Source organism: Pongo abelii, chromosome 14 (genome assembly GCF_028885655.2).
Source record: "Pongo abelii isolate AG06213 chromosome 14, NHGRI_mPonAbe1-v2.0_pri, whole genome shotgun sequence".
In the NCBI taxonomy this organism is placed as follows: Eukaryota; Metazoa; Chordata; class Mammalia; order Primates; family Hominidae; genus Pongo; species Pongo abelii.
Window position 1 is genome coordinate 106,794,055 of NC_071999.2, and position 6,863 is coordinate 106,800,917.

At 44.5% G+C, this 6,863-nt stretch overlaps 1 protein-coding gene across 2 annotated transcripts in view; it reads right to left on the reverse strand.

Annotated features, from left to right (window-relative positions):
• The window catches only part of GGACT (gamma-glutamylamine cyclotransferase), an 81,266-nt gene extending 75,564 nt beyond the window's left edge, over positions 1–5,702 (reverse strand). Inside the window, exons 1-2 of one of the 2 annotated variants that reach the window (XM_024230770.3) lie at positions 5,631–5,702; positions 734–905 (exon numbers count right to left, since the gene is read on the reverse strand). The gene's annotated coding sequence lies outside the window, so the exon portion shown is untranslated. Of the gene's footprint in view, positions 1–733; positions 906–5,630 lie in introns of those variants that run through there. The other variant, XR_010136818.1, reaches the window with a different exon arrangement.
• Positions 5,703–6,863: the final 1,161 nt, after the last annotated feature.

The following is a 6,863-nucleotide window of genomic DNA, read 5'->3' on the forward strand; positions in this document are numbered from 1 at the left end:
CTTAGCAACGTATGGCCAATCTTAATGCCAACATTAGTTTGGTATTATATTGTCTGGAAATACGCCCCCTTCAATAGTCTTTTTCAGAATCACATGTTCCCAGCTCTCATTACATTTTCATTTATCTGTGTTAACATGAATTTTAAAAAGAAACCTTAAAATAGGCAGGTCTTTCTAAGCAAAACACAAAACAAAGACACTGTAAAGGGGACATCGATATTTTTAACTACGTAAAATTAAAATTTTTTGCAAAGCCTAGAGATTGTATTACACAAAGTACAAAAAATAGGGTGGAAATAGTTATAGTATGTATGACAAAAGATTAGTATTCTCAATGTATAAATAATTCTTATAAATCAAAAGACAACCCCAGAGAAAAACAGATGCAGAAATGAACATACAGTTCCTCTACTATTCTTTCCTTCCCTTTCCCTCCTCCTTTAATTTTTTGAGACAGGGTCTCACTCTGTTGCCCAGGCTGGAGCACAGTGGCATAATCAGTGTAATCACAGCTCAATGCAGCCTCAATCTCCTGGGATCAAACAATCCTCCTGCCTCAGCCTCCTAAAGTGCTGGAATTATAGTACAAGCTACCGCACCTGGCCCCCCACCCTACTATTCTTAAATGAAAAGAGACAAGGGCTTCCAACTGGCACTATTTGCCAGCATACTTCTTGTGGTGCTCTAGAATTTGAGCAATGAACACTCTAGAACAGAGGCTAACAGTTCTCACCTGTAAGCTTGTTTCTTCAAGGAAGTGTTGCCTTAGAATCCAGATCCACAGTAAGCCTGAGAGTCTTAAAAACTTCTGACTTCAGAGTCCTTCCACATGACTCAAGAAAAAGTAAGTCCACCTCACAAGGTGACCAGAAAGTCCATGGGGACCAAATATCCAGTTTTCAGTCCTGTTGGGAGGCGAGATAAGAGGAAGTCAACTGAAGAAAGTTAAACATTTAAGCAATAAGGGGCTTAAAAACAAACATAAATGACCTAACTCCCATTAGAAGGCAATCTCAGACCCTGGGCACATACCCAAGGAAGGAATATATTTATATTCAGTGCAAAAATGCAGTCCATATGCTTGAGGGGCCAAAGAATACCTTGAATAGAGGAACCTTCCCAGTGACCTAGAGAAAGGGTTCAAAGGTGTCAAGACCTCCTTGACAAAATGTGGTACATATACATAATGGAGTACTATTCAGCCATTAAAAAGGAGATCCTGTCATTTGCAACAATATGGTGGAGCTGGAGGTCATTATGTGACGTGAAATAACCCAGGCACAGAAAGACAAACTTTGCCTGTTCTTACTCATTTGTGGGAGACAAAAGTTAAAACAACTGAACTCACTGAGATAGAGATCAGAATGATGGTTAACAGAGGCTAGGAAGGGTAGTAGGGGGGTTGGGGGAAAGCAGAGATGGATAATGGGTACAAAAACACAGAAAGCAGGAATAAGATCTAGTATTTGTAGCACAACAGGATGACTATAGTCAGTAATAATGTAACTGTACATTTAAAAATAACTAAGAGTATCATTAGATTGTAACACAAAAGATAAATGCTTGAGGTGATGGATACCCCATTTACCCTGATGTGATTATTACACATTGTATCTCATATACCCTGTAATGAGGGTTTATTATTATGCACTGTATCTCATATACACCTACTACTAGGTACCCACAAAAATTAACTATCAAAAAAGAACTATTTGAGAAATAACAGCTCTATATACTCTCCTACAAATAAGAAAAGTAAAAAGAAAAAGAAAAAAATGTCTTCTCAGCCATCAGGCAAAGCCGATTTTAGTAATGCTGAGCTCCTATTTTAGTAATGTTGAGCTTCTTTGATGAGGGTTTCCAAGTCTTTAAAGTCAGATAAATTTAGATTTAAAAAAAGTCAAACCACTTCTGAAGTAGACTTGCCAAAAATGGCGAGCATGAACCTAATTAAGCCTCTAGATCTAACTTCTAGTTTACAAGAAATACAGGGGATAGAGAAGCAAGCCAAACCATACTCCACGAAAAGCAGCCCAACAGATCCAGAATGTCAGGCACCCTACAGACAATCAACCAAGTAACATCGACAGTCATTGGTATTGAGGAAACCTGCCAAGGCTGCTCTAGACCTGGGTCGGCAAACCACAGCCTGCAGGTAAGTTCAGCCTGTGGGTGGATTTTAGAACACAAAAGCTTTGGAAATTAAGTATTATTGGAACACAGCCATGCTTATCCATTTACTATCACCCCTGGCTACTTCTGCATGACGATGGCAGAGCTGAGCAGTTGTGGCAGAGACCATAGGACCTGCAAAGCCTGAAAGAGCTGGTATCTGGCCCTTCACAGAGAAATTTGCCACCCCTGCCCTAGATTGAAAGAGCCAACAGCTGAGCACGGTGGCTCACGGCTGTAATCGCAGCACTTTGGGAGGCAGAGACAGGTGGATCACTTGAGTTCAGGAGTTCGAGACCAGTGTGGCCAACATGGTGAAACCCCGTCTCTACTAAAAATACAAAAAACTTAGCTGGGCGTGGTGGCGTGCACCTGTAATCCCAGCTACTTGGGAGGTTGAGGCATGAGAATCACTTGAACCCAGGAGGCGGAGGTTACAGTGAGCCAAGATTGTGCCACTGAACTCCAGCCTGGGTGACAAGAGTGAGTGAGACTCTGTCTCGGGAAGAAAAAAAAAAAAAAGACCAGCCTGGGCAACACCTGTCTCTACCAAAGGAAAAAAAAAAAAAAAAAATACCTGGGCGTTGTGGCACATGCCTGTAATCCCAACTACTCAGGAGGCTGAGGTGGGAGGATGGCTTGAATCCAGGAGTTTGAGGTTACAATGAGCCATGATCTCAACAGAGCTGGATCCTGCCTCAAAAAATAAAATAAAAAGATAACAGATAGTCAACAAATTCTTGTTGGGATTTGGATTCAAACAAACCAACAGTAAAAATAAGTTCATTTTTGAGGTGATCAGGGAAATCTGATCATGGACTAGGTTTTAGAAAATGTTAAGGAATTATTGTCAATTTCATCAGGAGGTGATAATTGTATCATGATTACACAAGCAAATGCCCTTTCTCTGGAGAAGCATACCGGACAATTTAGGGGTGAAATGTTATGTTGTCTGGAATAAACTGCTTTAAACTGCTTCAGCCACAACCAAAAAAAAGAAAAAAAAAAGATGAAGTGGATATGGCCAAATGAGACTTGTGAAGTCCATTTAATGGATATATGGAAATTCATTCTACTACTTTACTGTGCTTTTATGTTTGCTTACAATTTTCCCAATAAGCAAAAAAAAAAAAAAAAAAAAAAAAAAATCAGAACCTTGATCAAAAAGTAGAGGTTATCACTGGAGAGCCTTGCTTTCCAGGCACCCCCACCCCCAACCCCACCCTCACACGGAGTCCAGCCTCAGCATGCCAGTTGTTCACCTTTCTCTGAACACACTGTCATTTTCAGCTTCTTATTTTTGCTCGTGGTGTCGGCCACCCTTTCCATTCCTCTGCCTATAAAAATCTGTTCTCTGCTTAAGGTCTCCCCTTCTCCGGGCCTTTTCCGGGCCCTCCAGTGAGTACTCGTCTCTCAGTTCCAACAGCACACTGCCTCTGGTTTCATTCTTCTCTACGTTCTAGCTATTTACCAGGTCTGTTACCTCATGATGCCATACAATCCCAAAGATTTCCAATAGCTGAGTCTTTTCTGTAAATCCATTTGAGGGGGTATCACGACGCCTTTTACGGAGCAAGCTCCGCAGTCCAGGGGCAGGTCCTCACGGCCTAAACACGGCTGCCTTATCCTGAGTAGTTTTACTGACAATAGAGCTTCAACTGAAGAATGAATTCCTGTTCAGCAGGACACTGGGCACTCATGTTTAATTGAGGCCTCTTAAAATTCCTAATAGATTTTGCCTAGATGGAGGATGTTCTAAAGAGGGCTGCGAATATTTCGTGTTTTTGTCCTCTTACTGTCACCTTTCCTTGGGTCCTGTCCTCTCTTCAAGCATGGCTGCACTACACTTCCACACCAGCCTGCCGGTGCCCTAATCCCTGGTAAGGGCCCTGGCTCGAGGTGGATACAAAGCCTCCCAATGACTTCACTTCAAGAATGGACACAGATTGGAAATCTTACTAGCAAAGAGAAAAATGAACAGATCATTTTAAAATCCCTCTTCTATTCTGCTTACTGCTACCTACTATCCAGATCACCACAAACAACCACCCTTTCCTAACCAGTAGTAGTTAGGGCCTGGTTAGTAAAGTCAACTAGCCCAAAGTATTTCCATACAAAAATCCACCAATTAGAAATTAATTTAACTTTGCAAACTCAGCTTTTACAATACGAATCTCTGCTAGAGCACAGTGGTCTGCTTATTCAGGAAGTCTGGCTTCTAAAAATAGTTTCAGGAAAACAAGGCATTTTGGGAATATATGGGCAAACTGCAGGTGCTCCTCATCTGAGCATTTCAATAAATTGAATGAGGCCAGGGAAAAGTCTTCATTTACAGGTAAATGTACATAAGGACACCTACATGTGTGTAAGACCTACACTTTAAATAGGTTACCTTTAGTTTTTCATTAATCATTTCTCCTGGGACATTTAGCAAAATGAATAATAACTTGCTATTAAAAAAGGCCACAAATCCCGGGTGCAGTGGCTCACGCCTGTAATCCCAACATTTTGGGAGGCCAAGGCGGGCGGATCACGGGGTCAGGAGTTCGAGACCAGCCTGGCCAACATGGTGAAACCCCATCTCTACTAAAAACACAAAAATAAGCTGGGCGTGATAGCAGGCGCCTGTAATCCCAGCTACTCGGGAGACTGAGGCAGAAAAATCGCTTGAACCCGGGAGGCAGAGGTTGCAGTGAGCAGAGATCGCACCACTGCACTCCAGCCTGGGCAACAGGGCAAGACTCCATCCCAAACAATAAAAAGGGCCAGAAATCGACTGCATTTTCTTATCACTTAAATATTAAATCAGCTAAGCGTGGAGTTAAGAAGCTGTGTTCAAAAAACACTTAAGTCTGCTTTTGAGCTTGTGGCGTTGTCCTTGACCCACACAGTAAAATAGCAATGACAACCATAATTAATAATCAAGGCAGTAAATTTCTTCAAAATTTCAGAAGTTTCACTAATGGCTCCAAAGAAACCTTAGATCAGAAATTCACAAGTGCCAGGAGACGTTTTTAGATTTCTTTTGCAGCTTCTAGTCTCCTTACAAACAGGCAATCTTTAAAATTAAAAACAATTTCTGAGAAGTGTTAGCCTGGTTCGGCTGAGGTCCTCTGAAAGCCAGCGTGTGGGCTGTCACGTTTCCTTTACAGGGAAGCAGCACCCGTGCGTGAGGCGGTTCCTGGCTTTTGCCGCCCTCTGCCCGTTCTGGCAATCGCGCCCGTGGCCCCCAAGCGGGGCAATGGAAGACGCGTTTCGGGGTCCACCGTCCCCTCCCTCCGGCTGGCCTCGCCGGCGGCGCCCCAGGCCTCCTCCCTCGCCCGCGGGGACAGCGGGTGCTGCGGCCTCGACCCGGACGCCGCGCAGGGAGCGACGCCCCGACTTCCCGCGGGCGCCAGGACACCCCGCATGGGCGGAGCAGATGCAGCCCCGACCCCGGCCCGCGCTCAGCGCCTCACCTGCCGGCAGCCGGGGCCGTCGGGGAGGGCCGAGCCGGGGCGGAAATGCAGGGCCGGGCCAGCGCCTCTGCTCCCAGGCCGCCCCCGGCGGCGCCCCCTGCAGGCGGAACGCGAGGCCCGGCCGCCCGCCCCTGCGGCGCCCTCACACACACCTGGCCGCTCGCACAACGGGCTGCCTAACAGCCAGACCCACCCACGCCGATGCCCGCCGAAGACGCTCCGCCGCAGACACAGCGCAACCAGCTTCACACACTTGGGGACGCCCCACAGAAGTCACATCCACCCTAACGCACCTGGGCACTCAGGCTCAAGCCCCGACTGCATGGTGGACCCAGACACACCTGGGCCACACCCCACGAAACACAGACTCACAGACGACTCCACAAGCTTGGGGACACGTCACATCAAATGGACACACAAGCACACACAAATGAACCCAAGCTCAGACACACCTGGGGATGCCAACCATGTGTGTATCTATCACATCACACACCACCAAGGCCCCCCCAGCTGAACATGCACACAGCCCTGATACCGAGTCCAGACCGTCATCTAGTCACACTGCTCTCTTATTTACCAATAGTCTTAAAATGAAACTGGTCAGAGACATTGGAAGGATGACATCACCTCTTCCCTAGCTCCAGGACTAATTTAAGCCCCAGAAATTATAGGACTGAGAACCAAAATCGGAAGAGAAAATTTTCCCTAGAGACATTGGGTTGAAGCAATGCCACTTGGTAGGAATGGTACAGATATGGAGAGAGTGACACTTCTGTCTCTCCAAAAGACACAAATCTGTGTTTATCAGATTAGCAATAATTCCCCTTAATCATTTCCTGCCCCTTCTACTTTCTCATGGATGTGGACTGATTGAAACCTTTATATAAACTGGTTTTTATCCAAACATTTCCAACAATGCAGATGTGATTGTATTTTGAACAGATGTACAATTCCAAAAGAAATCTAAACCATCAGGTACATAAGTCTTTGGCTTTCACAGAGTTTTTTCTTGTCTTGGACACTTCATGATTAAATTGAAATGTATTAAAAAAACTTGTCTAGCTCATATTAATATTTTTAAAGAGAGCAGTAATCATAACTTTTTGAAGCGAAAGAATGATTCTACTTTCATTTCTTTTTTGAGGGAGGAAAATCATGTCAGCAAAGGAAAATGAGGCAAACAGATAAATAATTCTTCTGATAAAGGAAAATTAAAGATGACAGACAACACAC